Source organism: Euprymna scolopes, chromosome 5 (assembly GCF_053919585.1).
Source record: "Euprymna scolopes isolate OS-2025 chromosome 5, ASM5391958v1, whole genome shotgun sequence".
In the NCBI taxonomy this organism is placed as follows: domain Eukaryota; kingdom Metazoa; phylum Mollusca; class Cephalopoda; order Sepiida; family Sepiolidae; genus Euprymna; species Euprymna scolopes.
In genome coordinates, this window is record NC_136486.1 from 104,114,364 (window position 1) to 104,137,960 (window position 23,597).

The 23,597-nt window shown below is 35.6% G+C and overlaps 1 protein-coding gene across 4 annotated transcripts in view; it reads right to left on the minus strand.

Annotated features, from left to right (window-relative positions):
* The window catches only part of LOC145276941 (S phase cyclin A-associated protein in the endoplasmic reticulum-like), a 559,542-nt gene that overhangs the window by 466,948 nt on the left and 68,997 nt on the right, over positions 1 to 23,597 (minus strand). Inside the window, exon 1 of one of the 4 annotated variants that reach the window (XM_080128442.1) lies at positions 1,951 to 2,090. The exons of the other annotated variants lie outside the window; for them this stretch is intronic. The gene's annotated coding sequence lies outside the window, so the exon portion shown is untranslated. Of the gene's footprint in view, positions 1 to 1,950; positions 2,091 to 23,597 lie in introns of those variants that run through there. 4 annotated transcript variants of the gene reach the window in all.

The following is a 23,597-nucleotide window of genomic DNA, read 5'->3' on the forward strand; positions in this document are numbered from 1 at the left end:
AATTTCTTTAAAAATAAAAAAAATGAATATTCTTTTTACTACAATTGTTTTGTTCATTTTGAAAATTAAAACTTGTAACAGCATTAAAGACGGAAGACAGTCTGAAATCATAGACCCCAAAGAAGATTCCACTCCTCTTGAAACGACACATAGATGTTAGGCTAATATTCGTTAAAAAAAAAAAAAAAACGTTTGATTTGAATAAAAATTTAAAAGTAAAATTTACAATTCGGTTAAAGAAAATAATTTCTAAAAAACAACTTTCAATTTTTTTTTTTTTTTTTTTTTTAAATAAAATTTCTTCCTTTGAAGATTGTAACGTTGGGTGTGGAGTAGACCAACCAGCTGCCAGCATTGCCCTGCTTTTTATTGAAACCGACCGAGAGCTCTTTTTAGTATCCTCGTTTTTTTCCTTAAGTGCAATGTAATGTAATTACATTTAAAGTGGTTAAAAATCGGTTTTTATTTATTTATCTAGTTTAAGGATTTATCTAGCATAAGGATGACGAATATTTGGATGGAGAAAAGGTGCTATGGACAAATGAAACTAAAATTACTGAAATCATGTGTGGAGGAAGGGCGGTGTAGCCTACTTGCTACCGAACATGGTTCCTAATGTAAAATTGAGTGATGGCAGTATCATGATTTGGAGCTGTTTTTCGATAAAGGTTGGTTGGTTTTGTTTTTACGGCATATCAACCCTTTTCAGGTTATTTAATGCCAAAATCTAGTTATTTTGAAGAAAAAGTTTTTAATAGAATATATGTTTTTCAAGTCGGTTTCTATTTAACCCATAGTTGGAACCCTAACAGGTATGACCACTCCGGGTCAGAGTGAACCTGGAAGCAATGGCAATTAAAGGGTGGTTTCACACTCCCCGAAGCCCGCAAGCTGGGGCCTAACCATCGGATATAGTTTAAGATCATATCCAGGACCATTCGATAAAAGAATTTGGTAACCTGTAAATAATATAGTGAAATGAATGCTGAAAAATACCAGGAAATATTTTGAGAGACGTCACTGGGTTCTGTTAAAAAATTTCGGCTACCTCCTGATTGGATTTTCCAACAGGATGATGATCCTAAGTATACCGTGTAGTATCTGTTCTGATACTAAACTTCACCTTTTCTTACCTCGATCAGTGGAGGAGAAATCCTTTTAGATCGAGGAAATTTTTATTTTTGTTCCTATACAGAGTGCCTCTTTTTGGGGATCTGAACTCCTGCCCTCGTGGGGAGACGCGAATAAATAGGAACAATATAAATATGGGAATATGAACTATTCGATTCCAAACAACATCGCGTCACCCTGCTGGTTTTGAAATAAAATGACCTATGATGGTTAACATAACGTAAAAAAACAAAGCAAAACAAAAAAAAAACAAAAAACAAAACAACAACAACAACAACAACAACAACTCTAATACCATTACTCGACTCAATCATGACCAAACTTTAATACCTATATATCTACTTATTTGCTGTCTGCTACCCACCTGTCTACCTGTTTGCGTAAATAAACACTCGGAGTTAACATATCTGCAACGATCGAGCGTTTACACCCGCATGACATACATACGGAGTGAGAGAGAGAGAGAGAGAGAGAGAGAGAGAGAGAGAGAGAGAGAGAGAGAGAGAGAGGGGGGGGTCGTCCACGTGTTGAATGTTTGGTATTTTTAGCGAACAGAAAGAAAGAAAAAAAAAGGAAAGAAAAGAGAACGCGAAACTGTTTATCTAAGTCACTAAAAGTGAGTCATCATAGATGAGTGAGCAGAAGTTCGAATTGTAAACATTCTGATCTTAAATAAAAGCAAACTTTCTCGTCTGAAAATAAAAGGAGAGAGAGAGAGAGAGAGAGAGAGAGAGAGAGAGAGAGAGAGAGAAACACGGAAACAAAAACAAAAAATAAAAACAAAAAAACAGTGTATATAAATATGTAGGAAACGCATACCCAGATCAAAGTGTAGTATAAGTATCCATATTTGTGGCCGTCTCTTCTGGCGCCTCCCTCCCAAAATGTTAAGAATGCTGAATAATCTCGCGCCACGCCCTACCTGAGTAGTCCGAGAAAATACCTAATATGGCGCAAAATGAATCAGCAGGAAGTCGAAACGCTGTAAAATAAATTTTCAGTTACAATTTCGGCATGGTACTTTTCCAACCGGAGATCCATATCGACTTTGTCAACTAAGCTCTAACCCCTGTCCCATCGCCCCGATGTTACAACTCTGTGCCTGTTTTACAAATATTTTAATAGAATGTGCTCTGATGAACTCATTGCACTTGTGCCCCCTCGACGTACATATACCAGACAAACTCGCTGAGCAACAAAATCTCACCCTTTCACTGTTGAGGTCCCTAAATGCCAGAAAGTTTCTACTCTAATAGTTTCTTCCATAGACCAGCTAGACTTTGGAATTCACTTTCTGCTTCCCTGACTGTACTGATATGCAGAAATTTAAATGTGACGGAAACCAATATCTTGTTAGGCACAGTCCAAAATAGTAGCCCTCACGTCCAAGTGGTAATGTGCCTTGTTAAAAAAAACAAAAACAAAAAGAAACCTCAAATATTTCAGATTGCGATTTACGGAACAAATCGAAAATGACCAAGCCGTCGTCGAACAGTTAATTAATATGGTAGCAGTTAAATATTTTAATGTACTATTTTCTCTTGGTGGAAATAGACAAATACACAGAGCAATCGAATGTCATGGCGTAAGAATACAATTTTTTAAAACTACTCACAGCAAATATTCTGTTTTTCTCACTTTTCAATCATATGTATATATATATATATGTGTGTGTGTGTGTGTGTGTGTGTGTGTGTATATATGTGTATACATATATATACACATGTATATGCACATATATATATATACACATATACATACATATATATATACTTACAAACATATATATATACATGCATAAGTATATACATATATATACATATACATACATAAATATATACATATATATACATATACATACATAAATATATACATATATATACATTTACATATATATATATACAAACATATATATATATGTACATATACAAACATATATATATATATATATATACATATACATATATATATATGTACATATACAAACATATATATACATATACATATATATATATGTACATATACATATATATATATATATATATATATACAGACCTATATATACACTAGCTGTACCCTGCCACGCGTTGCTGTGGCTCAAGTTGGCGCAATGGAAAAGTTCCAAAATGAGAAAAAGCATGTTTCTTATAGGTTTAATTTTCCATTTTGCATGGGTACACAGTTTTTGTTGTTCCATTTTCTTAGCTGATATAGAGAATTTCTGGTTTGGTAACTCTTGAATACGTAACATAAATTGTTCATGTGAAAAAACAAAGCTTGGATTGGTTTATATTTCACAACATGATAATTAGTACACCAAATTTCAGTTGCAATACATGCGGTGGCATCCCTGGCAAATATAGCTGTTGGATAATTAACCACTTTTTCTGCTTTCACAAGTGTCGATGGATTTGTATTTGACTACCTCACTTGGAATTTTACATTGAATAATAGCGTTAAGTTCATGGGCGTCTTTGTATTGACCTGCAAGAATAGCTCATTCACTCAGTCAAGTGGAATTCTTATAATTTGAATATCTGCAAAAACCTTTTAAACTAACTGTTATTTTGATGAAATAAAATTACAGAAATTACAGAAGTTAAAAGTCAAAGAATTTTGCCCTTAACTCTGATCAGCTGGCACTTTTTCGTACCCAATTTCCCATAAGTGATGCAAAAAATTTTGTGCGGATCGAACAGTCTGCAACTGGGCATGCATATTTTGAATTAAGTTTAATGTCTTCACATGGAACAAAAAAGTAGAGTATTTGAGGCAAGCATTTATTTCATCTGCTGATGTTGATTGAAGAATAACAGGTAACATTTGTCTGAAATCTTCTGCAAGCAATATTACTGCATTCCCAAATGGTCTGACATTGCCACGCCTCAAGTGATTTTTTGCGTACCATTGTGCATTCATCCTAAACAATAAGTTTGCATTTCTGCAATATTTTTCCTCGTATTGGATATTTTGGAGATGTCGAACATGAGATTTTTGAAAAATTGAATGTTTTAAAGTAGAATAAATAATTCTTTTACTTGGCAGCAAGGTCGCAGGTATTCCTCATGCAGCAAGGGCTAAGGCTATGTCATTTTGTTACAAAATGGCTGGCAAAATCAATTTAATTAGAAAGGTTTTACCAGTTACTTCTAGTGCTGTTCAAGGTAGCAGTAATTTTCAAATAACTTGTATTCTCACAGTCAGTAAATTAGGTGACTAAAATAGGATTTATCCATGTTTTGTCAATGCCTTATTCACTGTAATTAATTTAGGAGACTAAAATAGGATGAGGGATTAGAGATGGACAGATAGAGAGGAAGATATATAGATAGAAAAGAGAAAGTGAGATGAAAATAGAGAAAGAGAAGGAGATAGAGAGATAAAGGAATTGATAGATAAAGAGAGAGGGTGAGAGTTAGAAACAGAGAGGGATGAGACAGAGGAAAGGAGAGAGATAGAGGGAGTTAGAGAGAGAAAGGGGCTCAATGAGAGATGGAGAGGGTGATATAGAGAGAAAGATAGATTGAGAGAGGGAAAGGGAGAGATGGATAGAGAGAGATATTAAGAGAGGAAGAGAGAGGGGGAGAGAAACAGGTGAACTACACTTCACCGTTTTTTTTCCTCGTTCAGTAGAGAAGAAATATTTCGCGACTTAGGCAATTTTAATTTTTTGTTACTATCCAGAGTAACCCTTTTTTTTGGGGGGGGGGTAGATTTTCCACGCATTAGAAACCGACCGGGTTATCTGTATCTTTTCACCTAACAAATTAATAAAAGAAAAAGATTTCGTAAAATTTGAATTTAACATGAAAATACTATTTTTAAAAATAGCACGATTACATAAGTGCATAAGTGCCACTTTATGTACTCCTTGGGCGTTGAGTTCCATGGCGACCAGTATAATTATTTAATAGTCGCTCCCTTAGACCCCCCCAGTCAAGGCTAATGCATGCGCACGTAACATTTTTTTATTTATTGAGGTTGGCTTAGTAACTAAACGATTTATTGATAATTTCGTAACCCTTAAAGGCATGCCGGAAGATTGAAATTGGTTCATTATTGTTGTAATGAAAAAAAAAAAGTTTCATTCAACACAAAACCAAAAATACATATTAATGATAAATGATTTATTATTCTATTCATTGAAATTTAATAATTTTTAGATAAAAAAAGTAAAAAAAAGTTAATAAAAAAATAGTTGCTTATGTGCGCATGTAAAAATGTTTGTAAAAGTGAGAAATTATTTTAATCATTTAAAAAACTTGTCTTGTTTTTTTGTTTTATTTTTAGATTAAGTCCACCTTATAATCATCCCAACATCCTCATCTTAAGAACAGCTTCCGAAATAAACACCACTTTTGGAGGGGGGGCTATTTGCAAAATTTAACTGATATTTGTTGTCAGCATACCCACCCGAAAATACTATTAAAAAAAGGGGAGGGGTTCAGTGCCCGTTGCAGAGAAGTAGATTTATTTATCAATGAAAGTTGCGAAGAAGTAAATTTATTTATCAATAAAAGTCATCATTTAAAAAAGAAAATTGTGGAGGTGGACCTAAATGTAAATATTTACCCAAAAAACTATCCCGAAGTTTATTACAAAAACATTTTGTTTTCGCACTATTCAACAATTTGTTCATCCGCGTATGTAGATTAAAAAATATTTCTAAAAGTGAGAGGTTATCAGTAAATGATTTAGTTTTTTATTTATTTATTTTTTTACATTAGGTCCACCTCCACAAATGTTATGAACGGCTTTCAGAATAAACACCCTCAACCTCTCCAAGTTAACAACGGATTTCGGAATAAACACCATGGGTGGGGGGGGGGTCAACATACCCATCCTCAAATACTATTAAAAAAAAAAGTCGTCATTTGAAAAGAAATTTAAAATCAAATGTTTGTAAAAGTGAGAAATTATTTATAAATGTTTAGTAACATTTTTCGGTGCTAATACAGAGAGTGATCCGCGCTATTTTTTTAAATCGTATTTCCACGTTTAATTAAATAAGTTTTATGTATTTTTTATTCAATTGCAAGGTTAAAGTACAGAATAGGCACAAAACACCCTCCCCTCCCCATGTTAAGAATGGATTTTTAAATAATAACGTTATTATTTCAACACGGATCACTCTCTGCATGAGTACCCATTTTTCTTTTAATATTCATAAAAAGTAAAACTTTTTTTCAAAATAAATAAAAAATAAATGTTTGTAAATGTGACAAATAATCGTTTAGTTACGGCAACGTCAGTAAATAAAAGACGTTACGTGCGGGGTGGGGTGGGGATTAAGAGAGCGACTATTATTTTTTTCTGCTGGTCGCCATGGAACTCAACGCCCAAGGAGTACCAAATTGTAATTTTTTATTTTGTCAAATAAATAAATTTCAAGCAATTTTTACAATAATAGCAACTTCGTTAATTTTACGACTCGCCCCAGCATATTATAAACACCCTAACTTCCATATGTTAAAACGGCTTTCGGAATGAACCCCCCCCCCAATCTCCCCATATTAAGAACAGCTTCCGAGGTTTATGGAAGGGCGTGTTTTTTTTTTTGACATGGGGAGGTTAGGGTGTTTATAATACGTTGAGGCGTCGTAAAAATGAAACAGTTTAGAAAAAGTTAAAACAAACTTTTTTATGTAAACAAAAAAAAGAAAAGAAACTAAACAATTAAAACGTAATGTTTCATGAGTGAAAAGCCTTAACATAAATAAAGGTATTTAAAATTTAAAAATTGGTAAGTACATAAATTAATTTAAATTTTTTAAATATGGGATTTTTTTTTGTGCTAATGCAGAGAGTGATCCGCGCTATTTTTTAAATCGTATTTCCGCGTTTAATTAAAGTTTTATATGTTTTTATTCAATTGTAAGGTTAAAGTACAGAATACGTACAAAACACCCTCCCTTCTCCATGTTAAGAATGTCTTTTTTAATAATAACGTTATTATTTCAGCACGGATCACTGTCTGCATGAGTAACATTTGTTTTTTTTACTAATCTTGTAATTTGAGAGTAGTTGAAACGGAAGTTACCAGAAATATTATTGGACAGTCTCGCAGAAAGGACTTTGAAAAATATTTATATTTTAATTAATATTTTTATAATTCGCAATGTAAAATTATTTTAATAACATGCAAACATTCATTGACTTTACAGATATATTTTCTGAAAATTTCAATTAAATTGGTAACGTAGAAATATGGTTTTATTCACTTTAAACGAAACAAAATTACATTTTTATATATAGAGATATAAATACATATGCATACATATATATACATATATATACATACATATATATACACACTTATATACATATATACACATATATATACATATACATATATACACATATATATACATATATGTACATATATATATACACGCATACATTGTTTTTAAAATATAATTATCCACTGACACATGTTTCGTCGTCTACGACTCATCAGACATATATATACATATATATACATATATACACATATATATACATATATACACATACATATACATATATATACATATATATCTATACATATGCATACATATCTATACATATACATATATATACATATACACATATATACATATATACATATACACATATATACATATACACATATATACATATACACATATATACATACACATATATGCATACACATATATACATATATATATACGTATGCATATATATATATATATATATATATATATATATATATACTAGCAAGAGTACCCGTCGTTGACTGGGTTCAAAAACAGCCTGCAGAAAATGGACTCTGATTTATGAAAGTATGATAGGTTACGAAAAGGAAAGGTTGTAAAAAGATAGCTTCGAATTTGAGGTTATCAAAACCAAAGCAAAATATGATGAAAGTAAAAATAAAATAGATAAACCCCATAATTTATTATGCCATACATGTCCACACTGAAACACTTATCACAATATTCTGTGGATCTATATTTAAAAAAGAAACTGGTTAAACTTTGTGACATATTTCCATTCTACGGAGGTCAGGCGCGAACGAACACCCCATAATTTTGTTAATTTTATTTTTATTTCGGACTACTAGTCTCATCTTTATTAGTTGTGTTTGTTTGTTTTTATTAGTTCACAACGTTTCGGCCAACTTCCTCTGGCCTTCGTCAGGTGGTAACCGCGACGGATAGGAACTTCGAATCTCCTAACTGCATTCTCAGCCATCACTGCCATCCGTAGTTGTCGTCGTCTCACCACATTTTTGACCAATTACCTCTGGCACGCTTTGGGTGGGATTGAAACCGCTATCTTCAGACAATGCTCATCTGGAACCGTAGAGATTCAACGTCTCTATCAACTGCGCCACGGGCCCCGAAGGGCGATCAAGGTTGGATTCTTTGATCTTATAAATCCACATTTATTCATTATCTGATCTTCCATAGTCGGGTCCGTACCGATTGGTATATATATATATATTATTCCTTAATTGGAATTTTTTATTTAGAGATGAGCATTTTTATGTTAATTTTATTTTTATTTCGGACTACTAGTCTCATCTTTATTAGTTGTGTTTGTTTGTTTTTATTAGTTCACAACGTTTCGGCCAACTTCCTCTGGCCTTCGTCAGGTGGTAACCGCGACGGATAGGAACTTCGAATCTCCTAACTGCATTCTCAGCCATCACTGCCATCCGTAGTTGTCGTCGTCTCACCACATTTTTGACCAATTACCTCTGGCACGCTTTGGGTGGGATTGAAACCGCTATCTTCAGACAATGCTCATCTGGAACCGTAGAGATTCAACGTCTCTATCAACTGCGCCACGGGCCCCGAAGGGCGATCAAGGTTGGATTCTTTGATCTTATAAATCCACATTTATTCATTATCTGATCTTCCATAGTCGGGTCCGTACCGATTGGTATATATATATATATTATTCCTTAATTGGAATTTTTTATTTAGAGATGAGCATTTTTATGTTAATTTTATTTTTATTTCGGACTACTAGTCTCATCTTTATTAGTTGTGTTTGTTTGTTTTTATTAGTTCACAACGTTTCGGCCAACTTCCTCTGGCCTTCGTCAGGTGGTAACCGCGACGGATAGGAACTTCGAATCTCCTAACTGCATTCTCAGCCATCACTGCCATCCGTAGTTGTCGTCGTCTCACCACATTTTTGACCAATTACCTCTGGCACGCTTTGGGTGGGATTGAAACCGCTATCTTCAGACAATGCTCATCTGGAACCGTAGAGATTCAACGTCTCTATCAACTGCGCCACGGGCCCCGAAGGGCGATCAAGGTTGGATTCTTTGATCTTATAAATCCACATTTATTCATTATCTGATCTTCCATAGTCGGGTCCGTACCGATTGGTATATATATATATATTATTCCTTAATTGGAATTTTTTATTTAGAGATGAGCATTTTTATGTTAATTTTATTTTTATTTCGGACTACTAGTCTCATCTTTATTAGTTGTGTTTGTTTGTTTTTATTAGTTCACAACGTTTCGGCCAACTTCCTCTGGCCTTCGTCAGGTGGTAACCGCGACGGATAGGAACTTCGAATCTCCTAACTGCATTCTCAGCCATCACTGCCATCCGTAGTTGTCGTCGTCTCACCACATTTTTGACCAATTACCTCTGGCACGCTTTGGGTGGGATTGAAACCGCTATCTTCAGACAATGCTCATCTGGAACCGTAGAGATTCAACGTCTCTATCAACTGCGCCACGGGCCCCGAAGGGCGATCAAGGTTGGATTCTTTGATCTTATAAATCCACATTTATTCATTATCTGATCTTCCATAGTCGGGTCCGTACCGATTGGTATATATATATATATTATTCCTTAATTGGAATTTTTTATTTAGAGATGAGCATTTTTATGTTAATTTTATTTTTATTTCGGACTACTAGTCTCATCTTTATTAGTTGTGTTTGTTTGTTTTTATTAGTTCACAACGTTTCGGCCAACTTCCTCTGGCCTTCGTCAGGTGGTAACCGCGACGGATAGGAACTTCGAATCTCCTAACTGCATTCTCAGCCATCACTGCCATCCGTAGTTGTCGTCGTCTCACCACATTTTTGACCAATTACCTCTGGCACGCTTTGGGTGGGATTGAAACCGCTATCTTCAGACAATGCTCATCTGGAACCGTAGAGATTCAACGTCTCTATCAACTGCGCCACGGGCCCCGAAGGGCGATCAAGGTTGGATTCTTTGATCTTATAAATCCACATTTATTCATTATCTGATCTTCCATAGTCGGGTCCGTACCGATTGGTATATATATATATATTATTCCTTAATTGGAATTTTTTATTTAGAGATGAGCATTTTTATGTTAATTTTATTTTTATTTCGGACTACTAGTCTCATCTTTATTAGTTGTGTTTGTTTGTTTTTATTAGTTCACAACGTTTCGGCCAACTTCCTCTGGCCTTCGTCAGGTGGTAACCGCGACGGATAGGAACTTCGAATCTCCTAACTGCATTCTCAGCCATCACTGCCATCCGTAGTTGTCGTCGTCTCACCACATTTTTGACCAATTACCTCTGGCACGCTTTGGGTGGGATTGAAACCGCTATCTTCAGACAATGCTCATCTGGAACCGTAGAGATTCAACGTCTCTATCAACTGCGCCACGGGCCCCGAAGGGCGATCAAGGTTGGATTCTTTGATCTTATAAATCCACATTTATTCATTATCTGATCTTCCATAGTCGGGTCCGTACCGATTGGTATATATATATATATTATTCCTTAATTGGAATTTTTTATTTAGAGATGAGCATTTTTATGTTAATTTTATTTTTATTTCGGACTACTAGTCTCATCTTTATTAGTTGTGTTTGTTTGTTTTTATTAGTTCACAACGTTTCGGCCAACTTCCTCTGGCCTTCGTCAGGTGGTAACCGCGACGGATAGGAACTTCGAATCTCCTAACTGCATTCTCAGCCATCACTGCCATCCGTAGTTGTCGTCGTCTCACCACATTTTTGACCAATTACCTCTGGCACGCTTTGGGTGGGATTGAAACCGCTATCTTCAGACAATGCTCATCTGGAACCGTAGAGATTCAACGTCTCTATCAACTGCGCCACGGGCCCCGAAGGGCGATCAAGGTTGGATTCTTTGATCTTATAAATCCACATTTATTCATTATCTGATCTTCCATAGTCGGGTCCGTACCGATTGGTATATATATATATATTATTCCTTAATTGGAATTTTTTATTTAGAGATGAGCATTTTTATGTTAATTTTATTTTTATTTCGGACTACTAGTCTCATCTTTATTAGTTGTGTTTGTTTGTTTTTATTAGTTCACAACGTTTCGGCCAACTTCCTCTGGCCTTCGTCAGGTGGTAACCGCGACGGATAGGAACTTCGAATCTCCTAACTGCATTCTCAGCCATCACTGCCATCCGTAGTTGTCGTCGTCTCACCACATTTTTGACCAATTACCTCTGGCACGCTTTGGGTGGGATTGAAACCGCTATCTTCAGACAATGCTCATCTGGAACCGTAGAGATTCAACGTCTCTATCAACTGCGCCACGGGCCCCGAAGGGCGATCAAGGTTGGATTCTTTGATCTTATAAATCCACATTTATTCATTATCTGATCTTCCATAGTCGGGTCCGTACCGATTGGTATATATATATATATTATTCCTTAATTGGAATTTTTTATTTAGAGATGAGCATTTTTATGTTAATTTTATTTTTATTTCGGACTACTAGTCTCATCTTTATTAGTTGTGTTTGTTTGTTTTTATTAGTTCACAACGTTTGAACTAATAAAAACAAACAAACACAACTAATAAAGATGAGACTAGTAGTCCGAAATAAAAATAAAATTAACATAAAAATGCTCATCTCTAAATAAAAAATTCCAATTAAGGAATAATATATATATATACCCCATAATTTTATTATACCATATTTCTTCAAACTGAAACATAATTATCAAAGTATACTTACGCAGATCGATATGAAAAGTCTTTATTAAAGTTTGTGCCTATTTCCATTCTATGGAGGCCATGCGCGAACGTACACCCCACAATTTTATTATACCATACCTATTTAAGTTAAAACATACTTATCAAAGTATTCTTATGTACATCAAAAACACTTGAAAACGTTTTTTTTTAATTTTTAAATTTTTAAATTTTTTATTTCCATACTTTGTGGACCAGGCGCGAACGCAGACCCCACAATTTTAATGAACCACCGTTCTGCCAGATCAAACGTACCCATTCCTGTGTCTCGATACATCTTCTATCATTACATGTAATCAGTTTTTTTTTTAATAGTCAACCATATAGGAGCCTATTCGTGACCACACACACACACACACACACACACACACACACACACACACACACACACACAGCTTTATATATATATATATATATAACTTGAATTCCTTCAGCTATAATCGGAACCGAAACAAAAAAACTAATGAAGAATTCTTGATAAAATTATTTTTATTTATTTATTTTTTTTTTTTACACATTGATCACCACTTATCAAGGCCCGGAAGCCACTCAGGGATAAGGGTTATTGCAAGTACATTACGTTCGTGTGGAGATTTGATGAAATGTTTAATTAAGGGGGCGGTTCATTAGGAATTTGTTAACATTGGACTTGAAGACATCCAATTTGTAGTCCGGAGGGAAGCAGGCAGATGGAACAGAGTTCCACAGGCGTGCAGTTCTAAGAAAGAAGCTTTGTTCATGGAATCTGCGTTTTGATTTACGCACAGATATAGAGTGGGGGAAATTTTTCACAGTGGATTCAGCTAGACGGGTGTTTTTCGTGAAAGATTGGCAAGGGGGGACCAGAGATTGGAGTTCAGACGAGCACCTGCCATGGAAATAACGATAAAACAAGGATAGGCTCGCAACGTCTCTTCTGTGGGAGAGAGGTTGCAGGGTAGAGAAAAGGGCATCCCCCACTAAGCCACGAAGTCTATTTTGTACTCTGTCAAGTCATGATAGGCTGTTTTTGGCCGCTCCTGCCCAGATATGGCAACAGTATTCCATCCTTGGACGTACTTGGCTTTTATATAGATAGAGAATTGCATCAGTAGTTAGATATCTTCTGGAGCGGTAGAAGGATCCCACCATCTTTCCAGCGACCTTGGCAACAGACTTGATGTACGTGTTTCATTTCAGATCAGGAGTAAAGGTCAAACCCAGAAGCTTGTCAAAACACGGGGCCTCACCCAGACGAGAGCCATACATCACAATTGATGCCAGCTGGGGATCAGAGCGTTGATGATGTAAGGATAGGAGTTTGGTTTTGGATGCATTAAAGGTAACCAGCCACATCTTCTCCCATTACAAGAAATGAAAGGTCATAACGATTAAACGATAGTCATTCGAAAGAAAACATGTCAGTGTGACAAGCAAAATAAATAAATAAATAAATAACACACGCTATTCCTATAATATATAGATTTTTGAACGTAGCTTGCTAACTTAAGAAATCATCAACATATTGTTTGAATACGAAGATTCTATTGTTGGCATTGGTTTTCCTAATATTGGTATTTTTTTCCAGCTTATATTTCTTGAAATTAAAATTCCTGCCAGTTTTCTCTTATTAGCAATAAATTAATCGTGATAATTTTCCACCAAGGTACCAGCAAGGTTATTCGACTACACACGGCATGCACAATATCAGCACATACGCCGGTACCTATTTTCTCTCAATTATTTGTGAATGAAACCCACAAACCCAGCTTGTCAGAAACACAGTTTAACGAATAAGAAATCTTACAAACAAAGCTAAATAATATAATCAGCAAAAAGATATTTGATTCATTGTTCATTCCGTATGGAATAAAACAACTGCTTTTGTTCATTCAGATTCGATCATTGAGAGTGGTATATAGTTGTATGTGTGCATGTTGGTAGCTTATAATTCGTTTGTGCTGGAAGAAAACAACAGCAAATTCAAGGGCTAGACATGCGAACAGGTATCCTCTTTTTTTCAGTTCATTATTAATAAGGGCCCTCATCAGTTTAACTAAGATGAATAAAATTCTTATGCCGGATAGATACAAGGAGGCGTTCGCTGGGTTTCTTCAAGGTTTTATTGGAGAAAATGGACTTCAGAAGACAGACCCTAAATACATAAATAATTATTTCCTTCTTAGTGTTTTAATTTGAGGAACGAGAGACGACGAAGGACAAGGACCTCGATAACAATCACTGAGATCATCAAATTTCTACATCATTGTGCCGTGTTTTATTCATAGGGCTTCCTAGAGAGAACGGAATAAAAACCTTTGTTTCTCTTGTTCGAAAACGTGACGTCATGTCATCGTTCAACTTTGTCTACCGCATTTGACTTCTGTTCCCCGTTCACTCTAACTTCACGTTCCCAGTCTGTCAATACACTTCTGCTGGCAGATCCCGTCACTAAATGTGACCCTTATCAAAATTACGAATAGCTCTGGTCCTTCGGGGTCTGGGCAACAAGTGTCAAGCAAAGACCATATGTAGAGGCAACCCCATATATAAGACCTTGGTCAATGTAGGGGAAACCCTTCATGCCAATTGTCACTATCCAGCTGCCCTACTCCCCAGAGAGTTGGTCCCCATTTCCCCTTCACTCCTTACATTAAAAATCGGCCTTGTGCTTAATTTGCTCGGTGGGGGAGCAAATAAATACCCTTAATCGCTACTCACGCCAGGCTCTAATATGTAATACGTGTAGCCTTCTCTTTTTTTCAAGGCTACGGTTAATAGACCTCTTCTATCTTTGCGTTAATCATCTTTTTTTCTTTTACTTCTTAGCTTCAAACATTATCAGGGGCGACCTCTATAAAATAAATCAAGTAAAATACAATTATTTTGAAAGTTTTTTAAGTTTTTAAAAATATACAAAAAGAAAAAATTATTCAAGAAATGACACTTTGGGATTCTAATTAATTCTGAATAAGGATTGGAAGCCCAACAAACGTGTACACTTATTCAAGGCAATGTCCCCCCCCCCGTTTGTAGGGAAATGGCGATATAAATAAATGGAAACATTTAATACTATTAAGACAAAGCCAATTTCATTCAACAATTTGTAAAGAACCTTTCAAGCCACCAATTTCTATGGCTAATAAACACTCTAGCTGAGAGTGCATCATTGAAACTCCTCGGCCTAATATTCACAAATAACATGAATTGCAATAAATACATAAAAAAATCATTAATCTCTGTGGCCCCCACTATGATAGTTCTGGTACTGTCAACCTACCTCCATCTCCTGTCCACCACCACAATATTGCATCATAAGTTCCAAGTACTTTAATGGAATGTGCTCCGACAAACTCATAGTACTAGTTCCTCCTCAATGCATACACCCCTTACTAGCCCGCAAGCAGCAAAATCGCACGCCTTTACTAGAAAGGTCCTTAGATATTGGAGAGTCCACTACTTTAAAAGTTTCTTCCCTGGAACTGATAAACTTCCCTCCCTCTTTCCTATTTCCCTGACTGTACTATGATGCCTTGATTTACTGTGTACGGCATAATCCCGTTGACACATCGGTTTCCGCTTGATCATCGAAGTTAAGCAATGTTGGACCTGGTCAGTACTAAATGAGTGACCATTTGGGACTTTCAGGTGCTCTATGTGCTCTCCGCTTATCTCGGCATTGTTTCAAGTCGTCCTGTACTTTTCTTTGCCACTGGACTCAAACGGTGCCGATTCAGGAGAGGTGTGGTTGAAGATTACGCAATCCTTGCCTACAGGGGGTATCCTTTGTCTTTCGCGACTGAACAGAGACTAAGATGGGGAAATTTGATTGTAATGTGAATGTGAAATGATATTTCGCTGTTCAACTCCCTACTTAATGTGTCCTTATAAACATGGTCTCTAACTCACAGTACACCCTTGCATCTCAGTGGCAATTAGCCTTGTTTAGGGGTGAATATGCGTAAAAAAAAAAAAGAAATGGTGTCTTTAGTACAAAGACCGGTAGACCCTCTATAATTAGCATGTGAAAGAAATTTTTTTGTTAATATTTACACATTATCTAGGTTATATATGCGGTATAATCACGCTGAAACGAGCTTGTTCAGTACTAAATGGGTGATCATTTCGGAATACCAGTTGCTGTATGCGTTCTCTGCTTATTTCGGCATTGTTTCTAGTCGTCCTGGGTTTCTTCTTGGCACTAGAATCAGGAAGTGCCGACTCTGGAGAGGTGAGGCTTGGTATTGAGCAGTCATTGATCACGATTACATGCGCAGGCACTGTTGTAAGGGGTATCCATTGTCTCCCGAGACAGAATAGAAGCCATTACCTGGGTAGTTTCGGTGGGTTGGGAATTTTGTATTTCTTTCCCTAACCCTTCTCTCACACGCATTATTATGGGTGCTGTGAAATATTGCTTTCCTGTTCCTTTCTCTCTTACCGTTAAAAACAATCTGGCCTTGTCTGGCAGTTGCCGACATATTTAACTGCATTTCTTTCTAATTTCACCATTTATTCTTCACAATAATAACAGTTTCTATCGATCTTGGTAATCTGGCGTTGCTAGGCATTATTCATCAATCAATCTTTCTTCCCATAATATTTATCTGTTTATTTCGACTCATATATAACAGCTGTCTGATCTTAGACGTCACACTGGTATTGTCTGAAGATACTGGTTTCCTGACCTACCCCAAGAAAATCCACCAAACATGCTATTGTTTTTCCTTTCCTTTTGTAAAACTCAATCATGTTCTGCAAAGTCAAAAACAAAAAAAGCAACGATTTTCCTCTACAAAATAAACAAACCAAACACTATGAATAAATATTTGAAGATATAAAAACTTCTAAAATAAAAGATTTTTCTTCTTTTTTTTTAATTACTAGATACAGCATTAAATAACCTGAAAAAAGAGGTTGATATGTCATTAAAAAACATACACTGGGAATAAGTATTTTCATATATAAAGAAATTGAAGCATAAAACATTTTTTTTCCAAAATTACTGAATTTGGCATTAAATAACTCGAAAAGGTTGATATGCCGTAAAACAAAACAACCAAACCAAACACCATAAATAAATACTTGAAGATATAAAGAACTTGAAGTATAAAAAAAACTAAAATTATTGAATTCGGCATTAAAGCTTCCTCCGGTCTTGACAAACTATGGATACCCACTGTAGGGGTCCCTGTGTGTGGAATTTTTTTGGCAATAGTTGCGCAATCTCCAACCGAACCTCTCCTGAGTCGACATTTTGAATACCAGTGGAAAGTGGAGATTAAGGACAACTGGAAACAATGCCGAGATAAGCGGAGAGCACATACAGCGCTTAGAATTCCCAAAGCGTCACCTATCTGGTACAAGCCAGGTTCAACGTTACTTAACTTCGGTGATCTAATGAGAAACGGTGTGTAAAAAAAAAAAAAAAAAACAATAAAAAACAATTATACATCACAAAATATCTCAATCATAACCAAAATGTTTTCACCAGGCAAGAATTCAACTTCGATGGTCTCTTTAAACCAACGATAAAGGCTTAATCTAATCCTAATCCTTTTTCCCTAGTGGTTTATGACAAAGATAGACAATAGACACTTGAAAACAAAGATACACAATATAATTAAAAACGCGCGTTCAGTTATCCTCGTCCTCAATTATAATTTACGCTAAATAAAAATTATCTAAGATCCATGTTCGATACCAAACAATCGAATTCTATATAGTCCCATCGATGTATTCCCACATTCTTCAATGTTACAGAGTTAAATTTACGTAGTAATAGGGATTAATTTAAGGATGTTAAGGATAATAATTTTTTTATGTCATCATATAATAATATTACTATGGATAAGTCCTCCTCTTCAAGTTCCATTTATTTAAACCAGTGACAATATAGGGATTTTGAACAGAGCGTTTTATTTAATCCACTTGAGCGAAGATATCTTATTTAACATTTAAACATGTAATGAAATTGTTGATTAGAATAAATGCCGAAAGTGTCTTGAATGAATCTGTATCTATATACAGAGAGAGAGAGAGAGAGAGAGAGAGAGAGAGAGAGAGAGAGAGAGGGCACACACACACACACACAACACGCATTATTATATTATGTCAGCCCCTTTAAGAAACTTGTTTCTTATCGTTGGGCACTTTAGTTGAATTAAAGTCGGTCAATTTAGCTCTTATGCGCAGATCATCATATAATGATTGGATCACTGTCAGACGTTAAAAAGCATTTAAAAATTAAATGCTTAAATTCAACAGCATTTCTTGCAGTTAACAGTAGCCGAATGCATTAGGTTCTTGCAAATGAAGCCAGGGATGGTTTCTGTCGCCGGGTTCGAATCTATCAACTGGTATTAATCGTGACACCCTGCACTGATGATTCCTGAAAGGGTGAAACACTAGTGTCTGTAGGTATTTAATAATTATTATAGAAAACTTTATATATATATATATATATATATATATATATATATATATATATATATATAAAGTGAGGACACTTCTTAACCTATATACTCAAGGAATTTTGGATCTATAGATTTGAAATTTGGTATATAGAGTAGTCAAACACATGGATAATTTATTAATTAGTTTTCATCTGAAAAAAAAAAGACTGCTAAGAGGTCAAAATTGATGCATCGTTTTGGCGGCTTTTCAACTGTTTCACGAATGTGTATGCGTAAATCGTTCACATTACGGATTCCTTATGTTAAGAATAAGTAAGTTGAAAACAAACTTTTAAAGATCGTGTCAACTGGCCTAATAGTTATCGTACTTGGCTCACTGCCTTTAGATTTTGGTTTGGATCTCAGCTTGAGTATATATATATATTCTTTTTACTTACAAGAAATGAAATGTTTAGAAAAAAACTCGCATGCACATGTCCCAGTGTATGTTAGAATTAAAATATAATATTTATGCGTATTTTACGACCGGGCAACACCGAGCGGCGTGTTAGTATATATATATATATATATATATATATATATATATATATATATAGTGAGTTATAAAATGTATATGGCGATTAAGCTACACTGAATATTCCGCGTTTCATCCACTCTAGGATTCTTCAGGCTTAGGCGCATAAGCCAGAAGAATCCTAGAGTGGATGAAACGCGGAATATTCAGTGTAGCTTAATCGCCATATACATTTTATAACTTACTAACTAGCTCTACGTACGTATTGAGCACTTTTGAAGTAAATACTTAAAGTTTACGCATAAATCTGTACTGTCGTATATTAATTTTATGTCAGTAAATTAAGTATATATATATATATATATATATATATATATATATATATATATATATATATATATATATATATCGGAAGTAAACATATGTCTTATGTATTTCCAAACCGACCCAAAGATGCATTTACGACACACTGATTTTATTTCATTAATAGCATAATTATTATTAGTATAATGTAATAATAAAATAAGTGTGATGTAAATGCATCTTTAGTATGTTTGCTTTCGATATACATGCTGTGATAGTGTAAGTTCAATTTTATTGAGCTTAATTAATTATCGCAATTTGGAAAAAATAACTACTGAAAGTATATATTTCTTTATAATTAAACGTGTATACATATATATATATATATATATATATATATATATATATATATATATATATATGTATGCATATATGTACGTATATATATACTTATATATATTTTATATATACATATATGCTATATATATACGTATGTTATATATGTATATATGTTATATATATATATGTTATATATGTATATGTATGTTATATATGTATGTTATATATGTATGTTATATATATATGTTTTTTTACATGGAGTTCACCACTTATCAAGGCCCAATGGCCACTCAAGGATAAAGGTTATTGTGTGTACAGTAATCAAAGGGATAGTGTAGCAATAGTATTGGAGAATTGGTAATGTGTCATTACTTAGGAGGGGGCGGTTCATCAGGAATTTGTTTGTGTTGGACTTGAAGACATCCAGGTTGAAGGGAGGGAAACAGGCAAGCGGAACAGAGTTCCACAGGCGTGCAGTTCTAAGAAAGAAGCTTTGTTCATGGTATCTACGCTTTGATTTAGGCACAGATAGGGAGTGGGGAAAATTATTGACGGTGGTTTCAGCTAGTCGGGTGTTTTTTGAGAAAGATTGGCGAGGGGGGACCAGAGAATGGAGCTCAGACGAGCACCTGCCATGGAAATAACGATAGAATAATGACAGGCTCGCTACGTCTCTTCTGTGGGAAAGAGGTTGCAGAGTAGAGAAAAGGGCATCCCCCACCAAGCCACGGAGTCTATTTTGTACTCCATCAAGGCAGGATAGGCTGTTTTTTGCAGCCCCCGCCCAAATGTGGCAGCAGTACTCCATCTTTGGACGTACTTGGCTCTTATATAGATAGAGAATTGCATCAGTAGTGAGATATCTTCTGGAGCGGTAGAAGGATCCCACCATCTTTCCAGCGACCTTGGCCACAGACTTGATGTATGTGTTCCATTTAAGATCAGGTGTAAAGGTCAAACCCAGGAGCTTATCAAATCCTGGGGCCTCCCTTAGACGAGAGCCATCCATTTCAATTGATGCCAGATGGGGATCAGAGCGTTTATGATGTAGAGATAGGAGCTTGGTCTGAGATGCATTAAAGGTAAACAGCCACGTCTTCTCCCACTGTACCACGCGTTCAAGATCAGAGGAGAGAGAATCAGAGAGAACATAATCATTTACGGCCTTTCATGTGTTGCCATAGATGGTCGTGTCATCAGCATAAATGTCAACGAAAGATTTTAGTACTTGTTTAGGGAGATCATTGATGTAGATCAGGAAGAGAGTTGGGCCCAGTATGGATCCCTGAGGGACTCCAGCATTAATACTGTGGGCCTCTGATTTCTGCCCATCAACCACTACTCTTATGCGCCTATTAGATAGAAATGATTTAATGATAGAGAAAACATTTCCAGTTATACCGTAGCTGGAAATCTTGTGTAGTAGGCCTTTATGCCAAACCTTATCGAAGGCCTTTGATATGTCGAGAGCAATTGCCCTAGAAATGAAGCCTTTGTCGAGCGATTCGCTAATCCTATGAGATATAACCGTTAGCACATCTGCTGTAGATCTAGCAGAGCGGAAACCGTATTGCGTGTCGCTAAGAAGGTTATTTCTGCTGAGGTGGTTGACTACTTCTCTATTTATTGTGGATTCCAGCAACTTACTCATGACACACAGGAGACTTATTGGTCTGTACTGAGAGGGGGATGACTTATCACCTGAATTCTTAAATACAGGGCATACTGATGAGGTTTTCCAGGGTGTTGGAAAGCACTTCTCCTTGAGGCAACGCTTAAACAGGTTGGAAAGTATGGGGGCAAGTTCTGGTTGTAATTTTTTTAACACTATAATTGGAATACCGTCGGGACCAGTTGCTTTACTGGAGTCAAGGTTCTTGATTAGCTTGGCGACCTCACGCACAGATATTTATATGTTGCATAGCGTGTTGTCTGTTATAGGAGGGAATATGGGGAGTTGATGGCCTTCGTCACACAGGGTAGAATTTGCCGCAAAGTTTTTGGCAAATAGTTTGACCTTGTCGGATGCTGTCGAGATGACCTCTGGTCCATTGATGATGGTTGGGATAGAGCGCACGTTTCTGTTCAAGATCTTATTTGCTATTTGCCAGAACTGGTGGGAACCAAGCCGCTGCTCAGCTACTTTGGACTTAACGGATTGCGCATATAGTTCTCTTGCATTTTTTATTACTCTTTTACAATGGTTACTGGCGGTTCTGAAAGCAGCTTTAGTTTCAGTGCATCTATTACGTTGGTAGCTATGGAAAAAGTAATTTCTGTGTGCGATGGCAGCAGCACAGTCGGGGGAGAACCATGGCTGGCTGTTAGGTTTTTGTTGGAATTTTTTGGATGGTATAAATTAGCCTATGCCTACAAGTAACCATTCGGTCAGATCTGATACTATAGACTATCCTTTTTAAACATGGAATGGAGAGGGAGATCAGATATGAATGTACGGAAGCTATCCCAGCCCGCCATAGAGTATCGGTATACAGTACGGTGGAGAGGTATGTCTGTAGATTTATTATATTTCATTTTTATCTTAACCGATACGACGCAGTGGTCGGAGGATCCCAGAGGAGATAGAATGGACCATGAACATAGCTCAGGGGAAGTGGATAGAAAAAGGTCTAGGAGGCTTGCGAACTGACCGGTACTATCGGGCACACGGGTGGGCTCGCGGACAATCTGAGTGAGGTCACAGGCAATGGCAAAATCATGACAGAACCTCCCCTCCTCATCAGTCTTATTTGAGTGGGTCAGCCATTCCACATTATGGACATTTAAGTCACCGCAAATGTGAATGTTAGCCGAGGGATGAGCAGACAGGATGTGGTCAATTTTTTCTGATATACTCTTATGTTATTTCTATGTTATATACTGATATACTCATGTTATTTCAATGTTATATATATATATATATATAACATATATATATACACATATATATATAACATATATATATAACATATATATATGTTATATATATGTATATATTTATGTTATATATATGTGTATGGATATATATATGTTATATATATATGTCATATATACATGTGTGCTATATATATATATATATATATATATATATATATATATATATATATATATATATATATATATATGAAGTGATCTATTTTTGTTCGAAACGTTTCTACTAAACTCCTCTCTGAATATTTGGTCTACAGAGTGGGAATTTAATATATAAGGTATTCGGACCTGTAGTACACTTTCAATTTTGTTCTTAGCCGGCAAAAATTGCAGCTAAGGGATTAAAATTTAAAACAGAGCCGTTGACATTGGCAAAGTCAGTCGGATAAAACATTACTCCTGCTGTATATTTTGTGCATGCGCAAAATTAAACCTTCATAGTTCAAACTCGCTTAATTTGTAACCTTTCGTAACTATCTTTTGGTAGCTCATTCGGTAATGACTCTGCAGAGATAAATAACGACGAAGGTCGAAGCGCTAAATGTTCTGATTTTGATTCTAGCGGATGGTATTCAAGTCGTATTATGTTTATAACTTGAAATTATTACTATATATTAGATAATAATAATTACGTAACATGGCGCGAACCCAAATGCTGAGCCGTGTGTTAAGAAAAAGACTATAAAAAGGAGAGAGAGGACGTAAGAGGGAACAATCACGTTAGAGGCTTGGATGACGTTTGACATTCAAGAAGACGATCACGTGAGGGACGTCGCAGCAGTAACAAGTGAATGAGGAAAGAAATGTCGCTGCACAAAAACTGTGAGTTGAAGTACTTTTCTGTTCTTTCTCTACTTTGCGACTGGGGCTACAATGTGTTGGTTCTCAAACAACGTTACAATTAGGGAATTTGCTCTATAATAATAAATAAGAAATCTGCACGAATTAAAACATTATTTATCCGTATTTTAGGACCAGGCAACGCCG